The sequence below is a fragment of the Ahaetulla prasina genome, chromosome 16 (assembly GCF_028640845.1).
Source record: "Ahaetulla prasina isolate Xishuangbanna chromosome 16, ASM2864084v1, whole genome shotgun sequence".
Classification (NCBI taxonomy): Eukaryota; Metazoa; Chordata; class Lepidosauria; order Squamata; family Colubridae; genus Ahaetulla; species Ahaetulla prasina.
Genome location: NC_080554.1, coordinates 6,177,209 through 6,197,500, shown reverse-complemented (window position 1 = coordinate 6,197,500; position 20,292 = coordinate 6,177,209). Strand labels below are relative to the sequence as shown.

The 20,292-nt window shown below is 45.9% G+C and overlaps 1 long non-coding RNA gene across 1 annotated transcript; it reads right to left on the bottom strand.

Annotated features, from left to right (window-relative positions):
- Positions 1-2,350: 2,350 nt before the first annotated feature.
- On the bottom strand, positions 2,351-13,206 carry LOC131185978 (uncharacterized). The gene is made up of 4 exons (XR_009152285.1): positions 10,377-13,206; positions 8,824-8,986; positions 7,064-7,569; positions 2,351-4,331 (listed from the first exon to the last, which is right to left on the bottom strand). It is a non-coding gene; the product is annotated as an uncharacterized LOC131185978 (long non-coding RNA).
- Between the last annotated feature and the right edge of the window lie 7,086 nt (positions 13,207-20,292).

Below are 20,292 nucleotides of genomic sequence, written 5' to 3'. Positions count from 1 at the left end.
TTGCAGGCAGCTGTGTTAATAACAGACTGCATTAGCCTGTTGAGCCATAATTGAAGGTCCCAGGAGACATTTCCTTACTGGAGATTTAGCTGAATTGTGAGATCAAATGAGGTATCCAGCCTTCCATCCATCCATCCATCCATCTTCCCTCCCTTCTAGCCATCCATCCAGCTATCAATCCATTCATTCAACCAGAGATGGGATTCACTTACCTTCCCTACCATTTCGGAAAATGTGAGGGCGTGCACCTTCCATGCATGCTCGGCCTTCCGCGCATGCTCTTTGCTCACACACGCGCCTTCCGCGCATGCACACGGCCTCTAAAACGTGGCTAAATAGGACGTCATTACATCCGGGCAGTCAGCACTACCGGTTTTCCCAAACCGGAGAGAACCGGCTGAATCTGCATCTATCTATCTATCTATCTATCTATCTATCTATCTATCTATCTATCTATCTATCTACCTATCTATCTATCCATCCAGACAATAGAGGGAGGAAGAGAGGGAGGGGGAAAGGAAGGAATAAGAAGGGAGGAAAGGAAGGAGAAAGGAAGGAGGGAGAGGAAGGAAGGAACGAAGGAAGGAAGGAAGGAAGAAAGGAATGAGGAGGGAGGAAAGGAAGGAGAAAGAAAAGAGGGAGAGGAGAGGGAGGGAGGAAGGAAAGAAGGGAGGGAGAAAGGAAGGAAGGAAGGAAGGAAGGAAAGAATGAAGGAGTAAAGGAAGGAGAAAGAAAGGAGGGAGAGGAGAGGAAGGAAGGAAGGAAGGAAGGAAGGAAGTTAGTTAGTTCATAATCCCCATTGTACACAAATACCCTTGTGTAGAAGGGTATCACACAGTGATGGGTTTCAAAAACTTTTACTACCAGTTCTGTAGGCGTGACTTGGTGGGCGTGGCAGGGGAAGGATACTGCAAAATCCCCATTCCCTCCCCACTCCAGGGGAAGGATACTGCAAAATCCCCATTCCCTCCCAATCAGCTGGGACTCAGGAGACAGAGAATAGATGGGGCCAGTCAGAATTTTTACTACCCGGTTCTCGGAACGACTCAAAAATTTCCGCTACCGGTTCTCCAGAACTGGTCAGAACCTGCTGAAACCCCACCTCTGATATCACAATGTATTTTCTTTGGACACAATTAGAAAGTAACCCTAATACTGAAATTTCCTCAGGGGAGTTTACATGGAGCACCACCTGGTGTCCAAGTTCATATTAACAGAATAACAAAAATTGGAAGGGACCTCGGAGGTCTTCTAGTCTAACCCCCTGCTCAAGCAGGACACCTTAGACCATTCCAGGCAAATGGTTGTCCAATCTCTTCTTGAAAACCTCCAGTGATGGAGCACTTACAACTTCTGGAGGCAAGTCGTTCTGTTGATTTATTGTTCTCCCTATTAGAAAATCTCTCCTTAGTTCTAGGTTGCTTCTCTCCTTGATCAGTTTCCATCCGTCACTTCTTGTCCTGTCTGAATTCAGGTGCTTTGGAGAATCGGTTGACTCCCTCTTTTTCGTTGCAACCCGTTAGATATTGGAAGACTGCTAATCTGTTGTTGTTTTTTAAGTTAACTTACTAATTAAGTTAACTTCTTAAGTTAACTTCTATTCTATTCTATTCTGTTCTATTCTAATGCCCATGAATTTCAGTTTGGCCTCCATGAATACATGACTCCATGCATATATTTTTAAAAAATCTAACAGGGTTTGAAAAGAAGAAAAATCTTAGTAAAGGCTCAGATTACCTTGATATCAGCGGTGAAATGGTGTTTCCCCAGTCGAGGAAATTTTGAGTAGTTCGGAGAACCAGCAAATGCCATCTCTGGCTGGCCCCAGAGTGGGGTGGGAATGCAGATTTTGCAAAATCCTTCCCCCAGGAGTGAGGTGGGAATGGGGATTTTGCAATATCCTTCCCCCCAGGAGTGGGGAGGGAATGGGGATTTTGCAGCATCCTTCCCCTGCCACGCCCACCAAGCCACGGCCACAGAACTGGTAGTAAAAAAATTGAATTTCACCACTGCTTGACATCAAACCTCACTGGCAACTATCTTATTATTATTTTTTGGAAGTAGGATAGAAGCTAAATGGAAGACGCAACAGTCAAGTATTGAAGATTCTTATTCGCCTTTCATGATTTACTAAGCATCAATTCTCATGCTATTTTGTCTTCTCACCAAAAGGTTTTCTAACACTTAGAAACAAATGTTCTCCATAGGGAACCTCGACAACATGTGTTCGATTTTCCCATGACCCGATTGTGGATGAAGAAGTCAAGTCAAGAGTTGGCCACCGACTTGGACCTTCTCCACATGACATCTGGAATGATCTCACCATTTATTTATTTATTATTTATTCATTTATTTATTTACATTTATATCCCGCCCTTCTCCGAAGACTCAGGGCGGCTTACAGTGTATAAGGCAATAGTCTCATTCTATTTGTGTATTTACAAAGTCAACTTATTGCCCCCCCAACAATCTGGGTCCTCATTTTACCTACCTTATAAAGGATGGAAGGCTGAGTCAACCTCGGGCCGGGCTTGAACCTGCAGTAATTGCAGGCTGCTGTGTTCTAATAACAGGCTTCTAACAGCCTGAGCTATTACGGCCCATTTGCAACCATGGCTCTGACAAAGCAGAATGAAAGCACACGGCAAAGATGACAACGATGACAGCAATCGTCTGCATCGGGTTGGTATTCAAAACTGACATTCGGCAACATAAATCTCTTGACAGGAAGTCAAGGAGATGCTAAACAAAAGAAGGAAGAGATCTCAGGGACGAGTCTATAAGATCAAGGACATGATGGACAGACAGCTCTGATGGATGGGTGAGTCCTCAAAAACACATCGGCAAGTCATTGATGGTCGAGGTCTTGAGGGTGGAGAAGAATAGCAGGTCTTGTAGAAAGTTTGAACACTCAATAGGAGTTTCTTCAAAGAGGACAAGAAGAAGGGAAGCTGAGGAGGATCAGAAGTTGCTACCAGGTAGAAGAGTGCTGAGAAGAGAAGTTTGGATAGGAATTGCTCCAGTGGTTGATGGTTGCCCAAACCAAGGATGATTACAATTACTAGGGTTAACAGAGGAGAACGGAGATGTTTCTGTCCTGGCAGACTTCTTCATAACTTCTTCCTTGGCACTATGTTAATTCCCGTGCTCTTCATCTTCTCCTTCCACTAGTCAATCCCTGTGTCACCTACATCTTGAGGTCACCCCCCCTGTACCTCAACTTCCACTGCCACCTCCCAATGTTTTAATACTCTAATTTCTTCAGGGACTTAGTGCTTTCTTGCATCCCTTTCTTTGTCCATCTTGGTATTCTGACCTAGGCTCCCTTAACAAGCAGGAGGCAGGAATTGGTCCCGGCAAAACCTTTTTTATTTTACACGACTGTGAATTACGTTCAGTCACAGTCAGCAAGTCTTGTCCAAACAGTTTTTCAAAGGAATATCTATCAACACAGACCTTATCTCTTGTGGCAAGCTGCCACATAACTTGTTTCCAACCGCAGTACAAGGCAAAACTTGGTACAGAGTCTCTCAGAGTCACGGAATGAACGAATTGTTTCTTGCAAAAGTCCCATCCCTGTTCGCTCCTCTTTTGTTTCCTATGGCAGGGGCCAATCACCTCCAAGGTGTGGCTTTACTCCTGAGTCGACCCTGCTTTCTGAGTTGTTCTTGTCTTCTGTGCATGCACACACTGGGAACAAGCTCCAGCTGTTCCTCTGCCTTCCTGCTGTCTAACTCCCTCTCTGCCTCAGACGCAGAGCCCTTGTCTGAGCTTTCCCCAGCCCCCAGAATGGGCCCAAGTTCCTTTCCAACCTCCTCATTGTCCGACTCTGCTGCCAGCTCCGCTGGCCGCCGGCGGGCCACAACACTTGGTCTGTTCCACGGTCATCCATTCAAGCAGTCTTCTTCGTTCTGCCACATGCTTGAGAAGATACAATGCTTATCCACTGTGAGGATTGGTTCATTGGTTCCTCTGGATGAGGCTAAAAGCGCCATGTCAACTGTACTCCGCTATTTACCGATACCTGTTTCATTCGGTGAGCTCAGGTGCGCTGTCTGATCTTGGATCTACAATGCGAAGCTGTTTGGAAGACGCTCCGAATTCAATCGCAGTTAGACAGAACAGCCGCACAGCCAGGATCAGTGTGGAGATCTCCAGTTGGCCGTTCTTGACAGCTTCCTTAGCCGAGACCTGGTGGATTGAGATCGTGAAGTCGGTTTTACGCTTTCCGGATGATTCTGCCTGGCTTCCTCCAGTCCTTGGATCGCTCTCGTGGCACTGGATAAGCCAATGAGTGAGACACGCTTGAACGGTTTCCTTGGGAAGAGATGCTGAAAAAGACACCAAATATTAAAAATGTGGGGATTAAATAATTTTAGCAAGCATTACAATGGATGGTATGGTATGGTATGGTATGGTATGGTATGGTATGGTATGGTATGGTATGGTATGGTATGGTATGGTATGGTATGGTATGGTATGGTATGGTATGGATTGGAATAGAATAGAATAGAATAGAATAGAATAGAATAGAATAGAATGACAGAGTTGGAAGGGACCTTGGAGGTCTTCTAGTCCAACCCGCTGCTCAAGCAGAAGAACCTATACCATTTCAGACAAATGGCTGTCCAGACTCTTCTTTAAAACCTCCAGTGATGGAGCATCCACAACTTCTGGCAGCAAGGCGTTCCACTGGTTAATTGTTCTCACCGTCAGAAAATTTCTCCTTAGTTCTAAGTTGCTTCTCTCCTTGATTAGTTTCCATTCATTGCTTCTTGTCCTGTAGAAACTAATTCAAAACTAAGCAGTAGAAGCTAATGCAAACTAAGCAAGGAAAGAAGAAATAGGGTACCATGAGGAAGGAGATCTTATTCTATCATGGACAATATTACTCTGGCTGTCCATTCTTTTTCTTTTTTCTTTTTTTAAAGACCTCCACTGATGGAGCACCACAACTCCAGGAGTTGTGTTCCCTTGATTAATCCATTCTCACTGTCAGGAAATTTCTCATTTCTAGGTTGGATCTCCTTCTGATCATCTTCCACCCATTGCTTCTTGTCCTACCCTCTGGTGCTTTGAAGAATTAATCAGTCCCCTCTTTTCTGCGACAGCCCCTCAGGACAATGATCATGTCACCCAAGATCCTGCTCATCATTAGGCTAGACATACCCAGTTCCCTAAACCTAAACCTAGGCTATGGTTTTCCCAGTTGCAATGGATGGTTGTGGAAGTTGGACCATAAGGAAGGCTGAGCGCCAAAGAATGGAGGCCTTTGAACGATGGTGCTGGAAAAGACTCCTGTGAGTCCCTTGGACTGCAAGGCCATCCAACCAGGAGATCAACCCTGACTGCTCTTTAGAAGGCCAGATCCTGAAGAGGAAACTCAAAGCCTTTGGCCACCTAATGAGAAGGAAGGACTCACTGGAGAAGAGCCTCATGCTGGGAAAGATTGTGGGAAAAAGAAGAACGGTACGACAGAGAATGAGGTGGCTGGATGGAGTCACTGAAGCAGTAGGCATGAGCTTGAATGGACTCCAGAGGATGGTAGAGGACAGGAAGGCCTGGAGGAACATTGTCCATGGGGTCACGATGGGTTGGACACGACTTCACAACTAACAACAACAACCACCCAACCCTTTATCCTCTTTTTGTGGCTCTGCTCTGCACACTTTCTAGGAATTTCTTTCTGTTGTGGAGGAGGGGGCGGGAAGTGGATTTCAACAAAAGTTTCAATATTCATTGAACAACTTGGACACGGCTGAACCAATTTCACTGATCCCAGCCTAGCTGGCGCAGAGTAAGGTGATAATATGTGAATGCAAGTGTATGTGTGTGTGTGTGTTTGTGTGTCACCTGCCGGGGTGTGTGCTACAGTTCAGAAACACCTCACAAAGTAGAATGTGCAAACAACTCGGTAGTAACACCTAGGTGAAGTGGCACAGGAGCTGTAAATTGAAACCCTACGAGTCTAGAAACATTGGTGTCGTTGAACACATTCTGACTTAGCTCTGTTCTTTACTCAAAGCCATGAGGACTAGAATCTTAAATCATTGGGAAAACAGCAGCATTTCTTGTATCTAACTCAACCCTCAGTGTTTCCAGGTGAGGATGGAAAAGACTGAATCTCCAGAGCTTGTACTGATTTCGCTGGATTGGGTAGACATTGGTCTGACTCAAAATAAAGTGCTTTCCAATGTTCCCATCGTTTCCTTCTTAATTCTGTCCTTTCTTCCAAAACATGAGGACTAGAATCTTTGCTCATTTTGAGAGAGCCATAGCTTAGTGGGGAAGCACACCCACCCTTCGGGTGCAGAGACTCCGGGCTTCCAATGGCAGCATCTCCAAGGACTGTCTGGAAAGAAGGTTTGAACCCAGAGCTGCCTCAAAATAAAGTGCCTTCCGCCGCTCCCATCTTTTCCTTCTTAATTCTGCCCTTTCTCCTAAACCTTGAGGACTAGCATCTCTGCTTGCTTTGAGAGAGCAGCAGCGGAGCCGTAGTTCAGTGGCGAAGCATGCCGTCAGGATGTAAAAAAGTCCCAGTCCAAATGGCAGCATTAAAAATTGCCTTCCAAAACTGACAGAAGGTCTGGAAAGAGGGTTGGAGCCAAAGCTGGCACCCTTCTGCCCTCACCAAAAGATGCCAAGCCATGAGCACAGCCCCCTTCAGCGCATAAAAGTAAAGGTTCCCCTAGCACATTTGTGCTAGTCGTTCCCGACTCTAGGGGGCGGTGCTCATCTCCCTTTCAAAGCCGAAGAGGCAGCGCTGTCCGAAGACGTCTCCGTGATCATGTGGCTGGCATGACTCAACGCCAAAGGCGCACGGAATGCTGTTCCCTTCCCACCAAAGGTGGTCCCTATTTTTCTACTTGCCTTTTTTTTTTAACGTGCTTTCGAACTGCTAGGTTGGCAGAAGCTGGGAGGAGTAACGGGAGCTCACCCCGTTAACGCGGCGCTAGGGATTCGAACCGCTGAACTGCCGACCTTTCGATCGACACACTCAGCGTCTTAGCCGCCGAGCCACCGCGTCAGCGCATACAGACCCACAAACCCACCAAGACCTTACCTGCCTGACCATGGAGGACCAGCCTGCTTCTTCGGCTTGGTGGCCTGCTTCTGGTATTCCATCCAGCCACTCACCAGCTCATGGATGATCATCAGATACAGGAGAAAGATGAGGACAGCTGGGTCCATCTGTGGCTCCTCAGAGCCCGCTTCATTGGGCCTGGGGGTCATGGATGCTGGCGGTCCAGAGAAGGACGATCTTGGCTAGCAATTTCTCCTTTCCGTCCCCAAATTCAGCCCCTGGCGAGCAGCCACTCCACGGGGGCGATGATGCCGGCCAGTTGTGAAGCCAGTGAGCAAAATCGTGCGACGGGAGACCATGGCTTGCTCGGCTCACCTCCGGTTTCTCCTCAGCCTCCAAGCTGCCGCAAGCTCCTCGCGGTCTCCATCCTTCACCGGTGATGTTTTATGCATTGATGCTTCTTCGCAGGAGATGCACGCCCACGAGACAAAAGCATTTTTCTTGCTCTGCTCTTCCGTCGAGATTCCCTCTGGATGAAGGAAGAACTGCAGGGAAAGAGAGAGAGAGAGAGAGAGAGAGAATCTGATTCGCTCCCCCTTTTTTGCAAAATGACAGAGCCCCACCCCACCTTCAGGGAAAAAAAATAAAAGGAATAATTGGAATAATGCATTTAACTTGGGATCCGTGCTGGGTTGCTACGAAGGGAATGCTTTCATTTCTCCTCCTCGTTTGACATATAGATCTGTCCTTCCTGTGTCTTTAACGCAGAGCTCTTAAATCGACATGCTGTTGAAATACATTTTTGGCAATGTGTGTGTGTTTTTTTTTTTTAAAGCCTAGGTCCACTGCAGGGAGAGAGAGATGCTGTAGCTCAGGAGGTTTTTTTTTTTAGAACAAGTTTTTATTGATTTTTTTAGTTTCCCCCGCTACACACAGACATGATATCTTATACAATTCAATATATTTTACTTAGTTACAGTTTTTTGCCAAAATATTCTTTTTTCATAGTTTTTATTCATTTCCTAATATTTCCTTGCTCATTTTATTAAGGCACGTCTTCTTTCGCCCTCGAGTTCTAATTTCTCCATTTTTATTCGCGTTCATTCTCTTTCATTCTTTTTTTTTTAACTATTTCAATTTTTATCCTAATAATATTCAAATATATTCAGGGTTGCCTTTCTTCCATTTCATCTTTTCCTTTTCACAGCAATCCTTTCTTCTCCTCTCCCTCCTTTCTTCCTACCTTTCTTCTCTCCTCTTCTACTCCTTCTCTACTTCTCCTTCCTTTCTCCCCCTCCACCCTCCCTATCTAATCTTCTCTCCTACTCTTATTTCCCCTACCTTTCCTCCTCTCCTCTTCCCTTTCTCCTTTCTCTCTCCCTCCTTCTCCCTTTCCATCTCTCTCCTTCTTCTTATGCTATAGCTCAGGTTGAAGACTCATCTGGTCCTACATCTCAGCCAGCCCGAAATAAGCTCAAACTGGTTTCCAGCCATGAATTTTGGGCTTCCTGTTTCTGTTGGTGGAGATCAAGGGAGGGAACTGGCGTTTAAAACACATGAAGAACGATTGGAGGAATTGGGTATGTTTAGTTTAATGAAAAGAAGGACTAAAGGTGACATAATAGCAGTATTCCAGTATTTGAGGGGCTGCCACAAAAAAGAGGGGATCAAATTATTCTCCAAAGCACTAGAAGCCAGAACAAGAAGCAATGGATGGAAACTAAGCAAGGAGAGAAGCAAACTGGAATTAAAGAGAAATTTCCTGACTGTTAGGGCAATTAATCAGTGGAAGGGCTTACCTTCAGCAGTCATGGATGCTCCTCACTGGAGTTTTTTTTAAGAAGAGATTGGACAGCCGTTTGTCTGAAATGCTATAGGGTTTTCGGTCTGAGCAGGGGGTTGGACTAGAAGACCTCCAAGGTCCCTTCCAACTCTGTTATTCTGTTCTGTTCCGGCGACAGTCTTCATGGCAAAGAATGGGAAAATAAAATGAAATTTAGCCAAATCCTTTCCCCCCACCTCTCTTTTTAGTTAAAAATCATTTACAGTAGGCTCAGGTTTGACTCTGCATTTGTTCTCTGGACACAAAGAACATTTAGAACATAGAAGCATAGAGCTGAAAGGGACCTCGGAGGTCTTCTAGTCCAACCCCCTATTGAAAGCAGAAAACCTTCAGGTTTTGCTTTGAAGTTTTATTGCCTTCGTATGCTGAATTTAAGGAAGGTTCATGGGTTACAAAATAAATCCATTTGCAGGGATTTGCCCAAAACATTGTGTTGGTCTGGATTTATCTAAACCACCCCCAAGAATAAAGAAGAACAAAATAATAATTTCAAGTAAGATTGAAATAAAATACGCAGGCCGAAAGAAATCAATGACAAAACACTTCAGTCTTGCCAACTTAGCAAAAAATATAGACATAACCTCATCAGATGTCAAGTTGACGTAAAGGGTTATCCTCTAATAAATTAAAAGGTAAAGGTAAAGGTTCCCCTCGCACATATGTACTAGTCGTTCTCGACTCTAGGGGGCGGTGCTCATCTCTGTTTCAAAGCCGAAGAGCCAGCGCTGTCCGAAGACGTCTCCGTGGTCATGTGGCCGGCATGACTCAACGCCAAAGGCGCACGGAATGCTGTTTCCCTTCCCACCAAAGGTGGTCCCTATTTTTCTACTTGCATTTTTAACGTGCTTTCGAACTGCTAGGTTGACAGAAACTGGGGCAAGTCACGGGAGCTCACCCCATTGCACGGCACTAAGGATTCGAACTGCTGAACTGCCAACCTTTCTGATCGACAAGCTCAGTGTCTTAGCCACTGAGCCACTGCATCCCTTAATTGATTAATTAATTAATTAGAACGCCTTTAAAAAAAAAACACCACAATGAGCTGGTTTCTTAATTCTCACTTTTTTTTAAAAAAAAAAAGAAGCACTCTATAAACAAACCCAAGTTGGATCATTTTTCACACATACCAGAGTCCCTGTCAAAGTAAGTCCCTATTTCTTGATATGTTGGCTGCTTCTTTCTCTGTTTCAAAAGAACCAGAGGATACTTGAGTGGTGCACAGTTAGAAAACCTACATAAGATGCAAAAAGCAAAGAGAGGACCAGGGAGCTTGGTGGAATCCTGTTTCCATAGCAACAGAGGCAGTTGCTGAGATCCAGAGACTGCTTCACTTGATAGCCCATCTTTGGATCTCGAGTGCCCAATGCTTTTCCCCATGGCCCTATTTTACCCAAGGTTTTTGCTCTTGTTGTTTTTAAGTGTCTCGTTGTGCCTCGGCTGCGAAACCAGCAATCAATCACGAGTAAGTCGCGTGCCTGTATCTGACATTTCCCTACTTCGCATCCTCACCAAAACTCTTGTTTCCTCTTGTTTACGGAGATTCATCTTAGGCGTCCCATCTGTTCATTTTTGCGCTGGGTAGTCTTTTCAAGATTCGACTTGAAAGGATTCGATTATGGGATCTTAAAAAGATTTAGATCAGGAATGGTCATTTCACCTCTCTTTTAAACGAGTTGATTGGCTGGGGGTTAAAGTACTGTCAATCCGGCCACTGAGGTTTAGTCAACCTCAGTTTGAAAATTCCTGGTTTTACCAAAAAGTGGGAAACTAATTTTTTTTAAAAAATCCAATTTATACAGAATTTTTATGTTGGGGAGCAGGAAAGCAGAATAATTCAATTTTAGATAACGCCGATCGAAGGGGTATTATCAGTGGTGGGATTCAGCCAGTTCGCACCACTTCGGGAGAACCGGTTGTTAACTTTCTGAGCAGTTTGGTGAACTGGTTGTTGGAAGAAATCATTAGGGCAGAGAACCGGTTGTTAAATTACTTGAATCCCACCGCTGGGTATTATCTAACGAACTCAGGAGCCTACACACAATTTCACAAAGCCGTTTCACCCAATATACGTAAGGTTTAACTCTAGAAAAGCCGCCGCAACAGCATTGAGGAAGGCTAGGAGAAACGCTAAAAGGTGGGCGATTCCTGTCTTACTCAGCTTTAGATCAAGATGGTAAGTGCACGGAGGATGAAAATCAATTCTTTCTCTTTGTCCTAATCAAGTTTTAAAGGACATGCAAAGGTTAAGAGCAAGCCAGAGTGTTTTGCCCAATTCAGATGAACCATGCAATTTAGTCCACCTAGAATTTCCACAATCAGAACCGAGCTAGATTAGCAAAAATTGGGTTTGGCTTCCCTGTTGGGGATAGAGTGGCATATTCAGCTACAACCGAGATTTTATTAGAGTGAGGTGAAGGGGGAATGGTGGAAGAAATGTTCATTCGGCCCACCCTGGCTTGGTGTTCTCCAAACCTGCAAAGGTTTGTGAGCCACGGTGGCACAGTGGTTAGAGTGCAGTACTGCAGGCTACTTCTGCTGACTGCCGGCTGCCTGCAATTTGGCAGATCGAATCTCACCAGGTGCAAGGTTGACTCAGCCTTCCATCCTTCTGAGGTGGGTAAAATGTGGACCCAGATTGTTGGGGGCAAGAGGCTGACTCTGTAAACTGCTTAGAGAGGAGAGGAAAAACACTGTGAAGTGGTATATATGGTATATATGTCTAAATGCTATTGCTATTGCTCTTCCTTTTCTCCTTCCCTTCCTTCCTTCCTTCCTTCCTTCCTTCCTTCCTTCCTGTCCTTCCTTCCATGGTGCACAGTGGTTAGAATGTAATATTGCAGGTTAACTCTGCTCACTGCCAGGAGTTCGATCCTGACCAGTTCAAGGTTGACTCAGCCTTCCGTCCTTCCAAGGTGGGTAAAATGAGGACCCAGATTGTTGTGGGCACTAGGCTGGCTCTGTAAACCGCTTAGAGAGGGCAGGATAAGCACTGTGAAGTGGTATATATGTCTAAATGCTATTGCTATTGCTTTTCTCCTTCTCTTCCTTCTTTCCTTCCTTCCTTCACTTACTTTCTTACTCCTTCCTTCCTCTCCACCTTCCTTCCTTTCTTTCCTTCCTTTCATGGTGCGCAGTGGTTAGAATGTAATATTGCAGGCTAACTCTGCTCACTGCCAGTTCGATCCTGAACCAGTTCAAGGTTGACTCAGCCTTCCGTCCTTCCGAGGTCGGTGAAACGAGGACCCAGATAGTTGGGAACAAGAGGCTGACTCCGTAAACTGCTTAGAGAGGGCTGCATAGCACTGCGAAGCAGTATATAAGTCTATGGGCTATCGCTATTGCAGAAACGATGCATCCGGGTAATCTGGTGGTAGGAGCAGGAATTGTTCCCCTACACAGTGACTCCCACTAACCTTCATCAGCAGTTTTTTTTTTATTTGCATTTATATCCTGCCCTTCTCCGAAGACTCAGGGCGGCTGACACTATGTCAAGCAATAGTCTTCATCCATTTGTATATTATATACTAAGTCAACTTTTATTGCCCCCAACAATCTGGGTCCTCATTTTACCTACCTTATAAAGGATGGAAGGCTGAGTCAACCTTGGGCCTGGTGGGGCTTGAACCTGCAGTAATTGCAGGCTGCTGCCGTTAATAACAGACTGCATTAGCCTGTTGAGACACCAGAGGCTGGAGCCTTAGGAACTTCAGATGAAGTACATTGGAATCAGAAGGGCCATCGAAAACCTTAAACTCGGTTCGTTCCTTCCTCCCCTTGTGTCAACAGGCCCATGGGAACCAAGACACGGCAGAGAAGTCCATCCAGGATTGCCCTGATGAAGGACAAGAAACCTACCACCGTGGAGCCCAACTCAGCCCAGATCATTAAGCAGCCTCGACAGAAGAAGAAGAAGCGTAGCAAGAAAAAGAGGACTAAATCCCAGCGGCCCCATCTCACCGTCCACGGCAGGAGCTGTTCCATTCATAGTCTTGACTCCAAAGGGTAAGGCTGAAGTTCGCAAGGGAGGCCAGGATCTTGACGAAGCTCTAAATGATTTTTTTTGGAAAAGCAGCCGCAGGTTGTCTCACCAATAGCCTTAAAACCCGACGGAAGGCTTAAATAGGGATCCCAAAGTCGCTTTTTCCAAGAGGCAACTGGCCTTTCTTGGTTTTCCTCTGAAGACATTTCCTGTTGTGTCTCGCCCGCTTTCACCGCAGCCGGGGCCTTCTTATCTGCTTCCGAACGCTGAGGAATGTCCTAGTATGCCTCCCGGCCCCAGCCCTGGCTCCATGCCCAGACAGGCTGAGGAGGAAGAAGTACCTCCAGCCCCCAGCTCTGGCTCCATGCCCAGACAAACGGAGCAACTAGACCCCTCCCCTCCTCCACAGCATGTGAGCCTGAGGAAGGTCAATTACCAACAGCTGCAGACTGGAGTGACCCTCGCTTCAGAAGAACTGATAGGCGGCGGCGACAGAAGGAAGGGAGGGGCAGGCCTGGATAAGTGCTGAGTCATGGAGCCACACCCCATGGCCTATATAAAGGACCTGCTTTCTGGCATTCTCTGAGTCAGGCAAAGTCTAAACATATCTTGCTGAAGTCACTTTCTGGTCTCCTGCCTGCCTTGAGAACTTTGCTAGGACTTTGGCAGAGCTGCAGAGGCACGCCTGATTCGGATTTCCCTGACCCGGTCGTCAGCGGAGGAGTGGGACACGACATTTCCCTTCTCATCCAAGAAGCTTCTTCAGCTCTGGCATAGTTAAATATTTATGGAGATCCTCAGTCATCCATGGTTGTCCCAAAGGCGTTTTTTTTTCCCCCCCCAGAGGCAACTTTTTCAGTCCTTCAAGGTTGCACCTTTGGGACAACCATGACTTGGAGGACTGAGAATCTCCATAGATGTTTATACAGGGAATCTCATGGTGGGTGTGGCCAGCTCCATCCACCCTGAAGTAACTTCTGGGCCCTCAAATAACAGTGTTCTCCTGGTGAGGATTAATTTGAAGCTCATCAGGAGGAAAATAATGTGTCCTCTTCAGGGGAGTATCCAAACTTCAAAACCAAAATGCTCAACCCAGTATTTAGCTACTCAGAAGCTTGTTGATCGTAAGAATGAGGTTCATCTAATGGTCCCTGACCAGTTTGTAGCTAGAATCACAAGACATAAAATCCCACGAGAAGCTTCTGGGGTCTATAATTCCCTGGTTCTTCCTTGTTGACATCTTATTATTTGGATGCATAAAAACAATAATGTTTTTACCCAATTCTTATTAGAAGGGATGTGTCAGGGTTCCAACGGATGCCCTAATTAAATCATAAGCCTCGAGCCAAGCTTCAAAAGAAATCCAGTTATTTATTAGGCGCTTCAGGTCGGCACATTCCCAAGTGAAGCCAAATCGGACCCCACGTAATTTTTGGGTCCCAATCATGACCCTGTTTCCCCCCTCCCCTCCAGGGTGTGTCATTGATCACATTCGCCAATGGAGCAATTTCGCAGGTTGTAGAGATCACTCCCCTCCGGCCGCTGTGGGTGACCCTGGGAGACAGCCTTAAGAAAGATACGTCTGGAATGTGCTCCTGTCTTTGGCTGATGTGCTGCTTTGTTGGTTTCCCATCCTCCTTGCCTATGGCAACTCGAGAGCAGGTTAGGGATGCTTTGCGAGTTGACAGGATGCACATTTTGTTCAGTTCTGAATGTAGGGTCAGTGGTTTTGAACAGGTGACCCTTCAGGCTTGATTTAAATAGGTCCCGGGTTGTCCATTCATACCGAGTTACTCTGATCCGAATCTGAACATGAGAATTTAATCTTGGGATTAGCTGAAGGGTTCAGTGCCTGGCATATAATCTAGGAGACGCGTATGAACAAATTTTGTTTCCATCAGCTATTCAGCTTCCATAGTATTAGCCCTTGCATGGGTGCAGAAGACTGTGGTTGAGTCACAAAGGTTTACACACCTGTGTGAACTATTGGCAGAGGTGAGATTTAAACTGAAAGCCGACTCATAGCTTACATTCCTTCCCTTAGGAAGCGGAAATCCAGAAGGTTCTGGAGAACTGGTAGCGGAAATTTTGAGCAGTTCGGAGAACCGGTAGGGGAAATTTTGAGTAGTTAAGAGAACTGGCAAATACTACCTCTGGCTTGCCCCAGAGTGGGATGGGAATGGAGATTTTGCAATATCCTTCCCTTGCCACATCCACCAAGCCACACCATACCCACCAAGCCACGCCCACAGAACCGGTAGTAAAAAAAATTGGATTTCGTCACTGGCCAGGCAGCTGTGAAATTGGCAGCTGTGAGCTTGGCAATTTCATGTGGTATAGCTTGTTAGACTATGAGTGGTGCAGTGGCCTAGAGGTGGAGCTCTCGCCTCACAAACAGGAGGCTGTGAGTTCAATCCTAGGTAGAGGCAAATATTTCTCTCTCTGGGAACAATGTTGAATATATCTGCTGGGGAAAAAAAACAACCTCCGCATTGGTGACAGGAAGGGCATCTGGCCACTAAACACTCAGCTCCATTCAGTTACCCAGGCTCCACCCACAAGGAAGGCATTATGGGGTCATTAAAAGAAGATGATAGCTTGTTAGATTATACCACTTCTGATGTTGCAGGCTTCCTAAACGTCTTGTCATGTCCCACTCCTCCGCTGACGGCCAGGTCAGGGAAATCCGAATCAGGCGTGCCTCTGCAGCTCTGCCAAAGTCCTAGCAAAGTCCTCAGGGCAGGCAGGAGACCAGAAAGTGACTTCAGCAAGATGTTTAGACTTTGCCTGACTCAGGGAATGCCAGAAAGCAGATCCTTTATATAGGCCATGGGGTGTGGCTCCATGACTCAGCACTTATCCAGGCCTGCCCCTCCCTTCCTTCTGTTGCCTCCTCCTATCAAGTCTTCTGACGCGAGGGTCACTCCAGTCGGCAGCTGATGGCAATAGACCTCCCTCAGGCTCACATGCTGTGGAGGAGGGGGAGGGGTCTAGTTGCTCCGTTTGCCTGGGCATGGAGCCAGAGCTGGGAGCTGGAGATATTTCCTCCTCTTCAGCCTGTCTGGGCATGGAGCCAGGGCTGGGGCCGGGAGGCATACTAGAACATTCCTCCATGTTCGGAAGCAGATAAGAAGGCCCCGGCTGTGGTGAGATTGGGCGAGACACAACACGTCTGGAGATCTTTTGTAAGGGCATGCTTTGAGAACGCGTGGCTCGTGCTGCGGGCAAGCAGCTGGTGATCGACTTTTGGGTTGAGTTGATGTGACCTTTCTGAACTGTTGTTGTACTTTTCTCACCCAGTTTGCCATCAGAAGGCCAAGAGAGTCCCACCGAGTTGTGTTGCAGCAATGAGGACACGGGAAACGCACCTTCGGAGACAGACAAGTTGGTGAGCGGGGCAAGAACCTGGGTAACGTGTCACTATTTCAGTATCCTTTTAAGCAAGCCTTGCTAAGTGTGAGGAGGAACTCGCATTCAATTCCTAGGTAACCATGGCTATTGAAGAATACTGAAGCATATGAGTAAATTTAGGAAATATTTTGTATTAGATTTATTTCTGAAGGAGAGGGGAATTGAGAGTGTGATTATGTGTGGAGTGACGAGAGATTATAATTTAGGAATTATTTTGGATTATGATTGTTAGTTTTGATACTCTGCATTTTGTTCTGGGAAGTCGGGGTGGGGGGTGGGGGGTGAGGGGGAGGGGAATTGGGGGGTTGAGGGTAGAGGATGAAGTGATGGTTAATGTACAGGGATTATTGAAGATGTATAAATATAATTGATGTAGGGTGGGGTCTGCCCAGTTACCATTTTAGAACGGTGGGGAGGGAGAAAAGAGGAGAGAGTAGGAGGTAGGAAAGAGGAGAAGAGGAAGGAAGAGGGGTAGAAGAGGGAGAAGGAAGGTGTAGGGTGGAGGGAGGAGAGGATGTAGATAAGAGAAGGAGAGGAAGGTCTGGAAAGTAGAAGAAGGTAGAAGAGGGAAGAGTGTTAAAAACGGGGGTGGTGACTGGGCAAGCCCGACTATTTGTATATAACTGTACATTGGATGAGCTGTTTGATATGATTATAAAAATAAAACTTTTTTATGAAGAAAAAAAAAGAATACTGAAGCAGATGGAGCTCATATAGTGCTCATGTGCCAATCTTTGTATTTTATTTTATTTTTTCAAAATGCAGGGAGAGACCCATAACGCCAAGCTGGAAACCGAAAAGAAAAGAACACCCAGGAAAGAGAGAACGGAGCCATCAGAAAAAACTAAAGACATCAGCAACAGCAGAGATAACAAAAAGTAATATAAAGTCCAGGAAAAGCTAGCCATTTTATTTTCATCAGCTTACTGAAAGAATTAAGTTTCCTAGCCAACCTCTATTTAAAATGCCCAGCTAGGTGGCAGCACCTACCACATTTTTGAGAAAGAAAGAAAGAAAGAAAGAAAGAAAGAAAGAAAGAAAGAAAGAAAGAAAGAAAGAAAGAAAGAAAGAAAGAAAGAAAGAACGAAGGAAAAGAGAGAAGGAGAGGAAAGAGAAAAGAAAGAACAAAAGAAAGGGAGGGAGGAAGGAAGGAGGGGTGGAAAAAAGGGAAGAGGGAAGAAAGGAAAGAAAGAGAAAAGAGGGGAGGGAAAGAAAGAAAAGAATAGAAGGAAGGAAGGAAGAATAGATGGAGACAAAATGGAAAGAGGTGAATGGATAGAAACAGACAGACAGATAAAATGCAGACAGATCATGAGGAAACCCCATTATTTGGTATTTATAGGCAATGAAAGATAGCTAGGTTAGTCTATGTTGTGTGGGTAGGGGAATTAATAAATTAGGCCCTTTAAGAAAATTTATCAGCCGGAGAGAGGTGCTACCAAACTCCTTGACTTTTGCACTTCTGTAAAGCCACCAACGCTGGCCCAACAGAAATGCGATAGGAAGGCTCCATCGGCCCATCACCAAGACGCGACATAAGCTGCGATGAGTGCGTGTTAAACCGAGAGGACAACTGATCCAGAGACCAATCTATTCTTTTGCCTTCTGTCTTCCCTTGAACAGAAAAATAAAATACCCCAACGTCATGGAGAAGAGGAAGTACCAAACCGTCTCCGAATTCCAGTTTGTATACCCAGGTAATGTTAAAAGAAACCACGTAGGATTGTCCTGCCTTCTCTCCGAAAACAACCGTTCTTGGTGGCCTCCAAATTCGGGTTTAACGGCGCTGCCGTTAACTCATTCCACAATGTTCTTTTATTTCTCCTGTTGTCCTTTGACGGCTGTAGACCTGTAGTAGACCTTCCGTCTTAATGTAGCTAAACCAGGCTGGCTAACATTAACCAGAACGGTGGGGGAATTCGGGGCTGGGGGACCAAGGAGCTCTTTGGGTACCATTGCGCCTTCTCCCTGCGAAAGGCAGGAAAGGGGTCAAACCGGTCAGACAGGAGATTCAGGAAAGGCAAACTGTTCTGTCCTCCCTCGCCTCCGTCCGAACGATGGCTTAATTAGCCGTCACTATCAGCTCTGGCAGCAGAATAGCCAGTGTCTGCCAAGAGCTTCCGTTATCTTCCACGATGCTGGTGAGTCACAAACTTCAGCTCTTAATCAGTGGATTTGCCTGTTACAAAGAGACACAGCAGCTCTGGCTGCCTTTTATATCCTGTGGGGTGTGGCTCCATGACTCAGCACTTCCTAGGCCTGCCCCACCCTTGCTTCTGTTGTTCCCTCCTCTCCTGCCTACGAAACCAAGCCTGATTGCCGTCAGCTGGGTCTGCAGGCATGGCCTGGGGGGTGGGGGGAAGAGTCAAGGGATGGAGGCCTCATTATCTCTTCCACCTGGCCTGTTTCTGGCTCCTGAAGCTGAGCCAGGCAAGCTGGTGCTCCTGACGTAAGTCCTGACGGCCCTTCCCCCTCACTGTCCAAGTCACTTTCTGGCAGCAGGCCCAGCTCGGGGGGCGCAGATACAACACAAACCTTGGACCGTGGCCCAATCCTGCAGATTTCTCTTCTCCTTGCTCCTCAGGAAAATCGAATTTCCATCCTCCTCAAGAAAATACAAAGCAGAATTTGCGCTCCATCTACCAGGCGAAGGTAGACCCGAAGCCGCCGAGGTCCCCTCAGCTGTCGTGCTGGATGCCTCAGCATCAGTGGGACATACGCAAATCCCAAAGGTATCAGCTCAAGATTGTGAGAAGGTTCTCTGGTGTTTCTCTTCACCGGTATATCCAGGACCTGTCTCCCTCAAACACCACTGCCTAGATCAGTTTCTCAAACCGCGGTCGTTTTTAAAGACCTTGCAACTTCCAGAATTCCCCAGGCTGGCTGAGGAATCTTGGGAGTTGAAGTCCAGCTGTCAGCTGACCTAGATTCATAGCATGTTTTCCCCAATATAAGACCCTGTCTTATATTTTTTTGAACCCTGAAATAAGCGCTTGGCCTTATTGCCATGCGCTCAAAAGCCTGACTGGGCTTATTATCAGGGGATGTCTTATTTTGGGGGAAACAGGGTATCTATCTATCTATCTATCTATCTATCTATCTATCTATCTATCTATCTATCTATCTATCTATCTATCTATCTATCTATCCAGCCTTCCTTCCTTCCTATCTAATTTATCCTATCTATCTATCTATCTATCTATCTATCTATCTATCTATCTATCTATCTATCTATCTATCAATCATCTACCATGTTTCCCCGAAAATAAGACCCTGTCTTATATTTTTTTGAAATCCTGAAATAAGCGCTTGGCCTTATCGCCATGCGCTCAAAAGCCCGATTAGGCTTATTATCAGGGGAGGACTTATTCTGGGGAAAACAGGGTATCTATCTATCTATCTATCTATCCATCCTTCCTTCCTTCCTATCTAATTTATCCTATCTATCTATCTATCTATCTATCTATCTATCTATCTATCTATCTATCATCTACCATGTTTCCCCGAAAATAAGACCCTGTCTTATATTTTTTTGAAATCCTGAAATAAGCGCTTGGCCTTATCGCCATGCGCTCAAAAGCCCGATTAGGCTTATTATCAGGGGAGGACTTATTCTGGGGAAAACAGGGTATCTATCTATCTATCCATCCATCCATCCATCCATCCATCCATCCATCCATCCATCTATTATCTACCATGTTTCCCCGAAAATAAGATCCTATCTTATATTTTTTTGAAACCCTGAAATTGCCACACGCTCAAAAGCCCAATTAGGCTTATTATCAGGGGTCTTATTTTGGGGAAAACCAGGTAGGTGTGGGTTTTATTCTACAAAGAGTAAAAGGTGTGTATGGGTCAGGGATGGGCATCATAAATTTTAGCAAGGGGTTCTCTACCTGGTTACTGGGTGGGCGTAGCCATGGTGGGCGTGGCCTAGGCAGGCATTTCATTACCCAACTAGGGAACACCATCAGTGCCTGAAGGCAGTGGGGCTTCATGCATTCCCTTCTGGCATTGATGATGTTACCTAGTTGG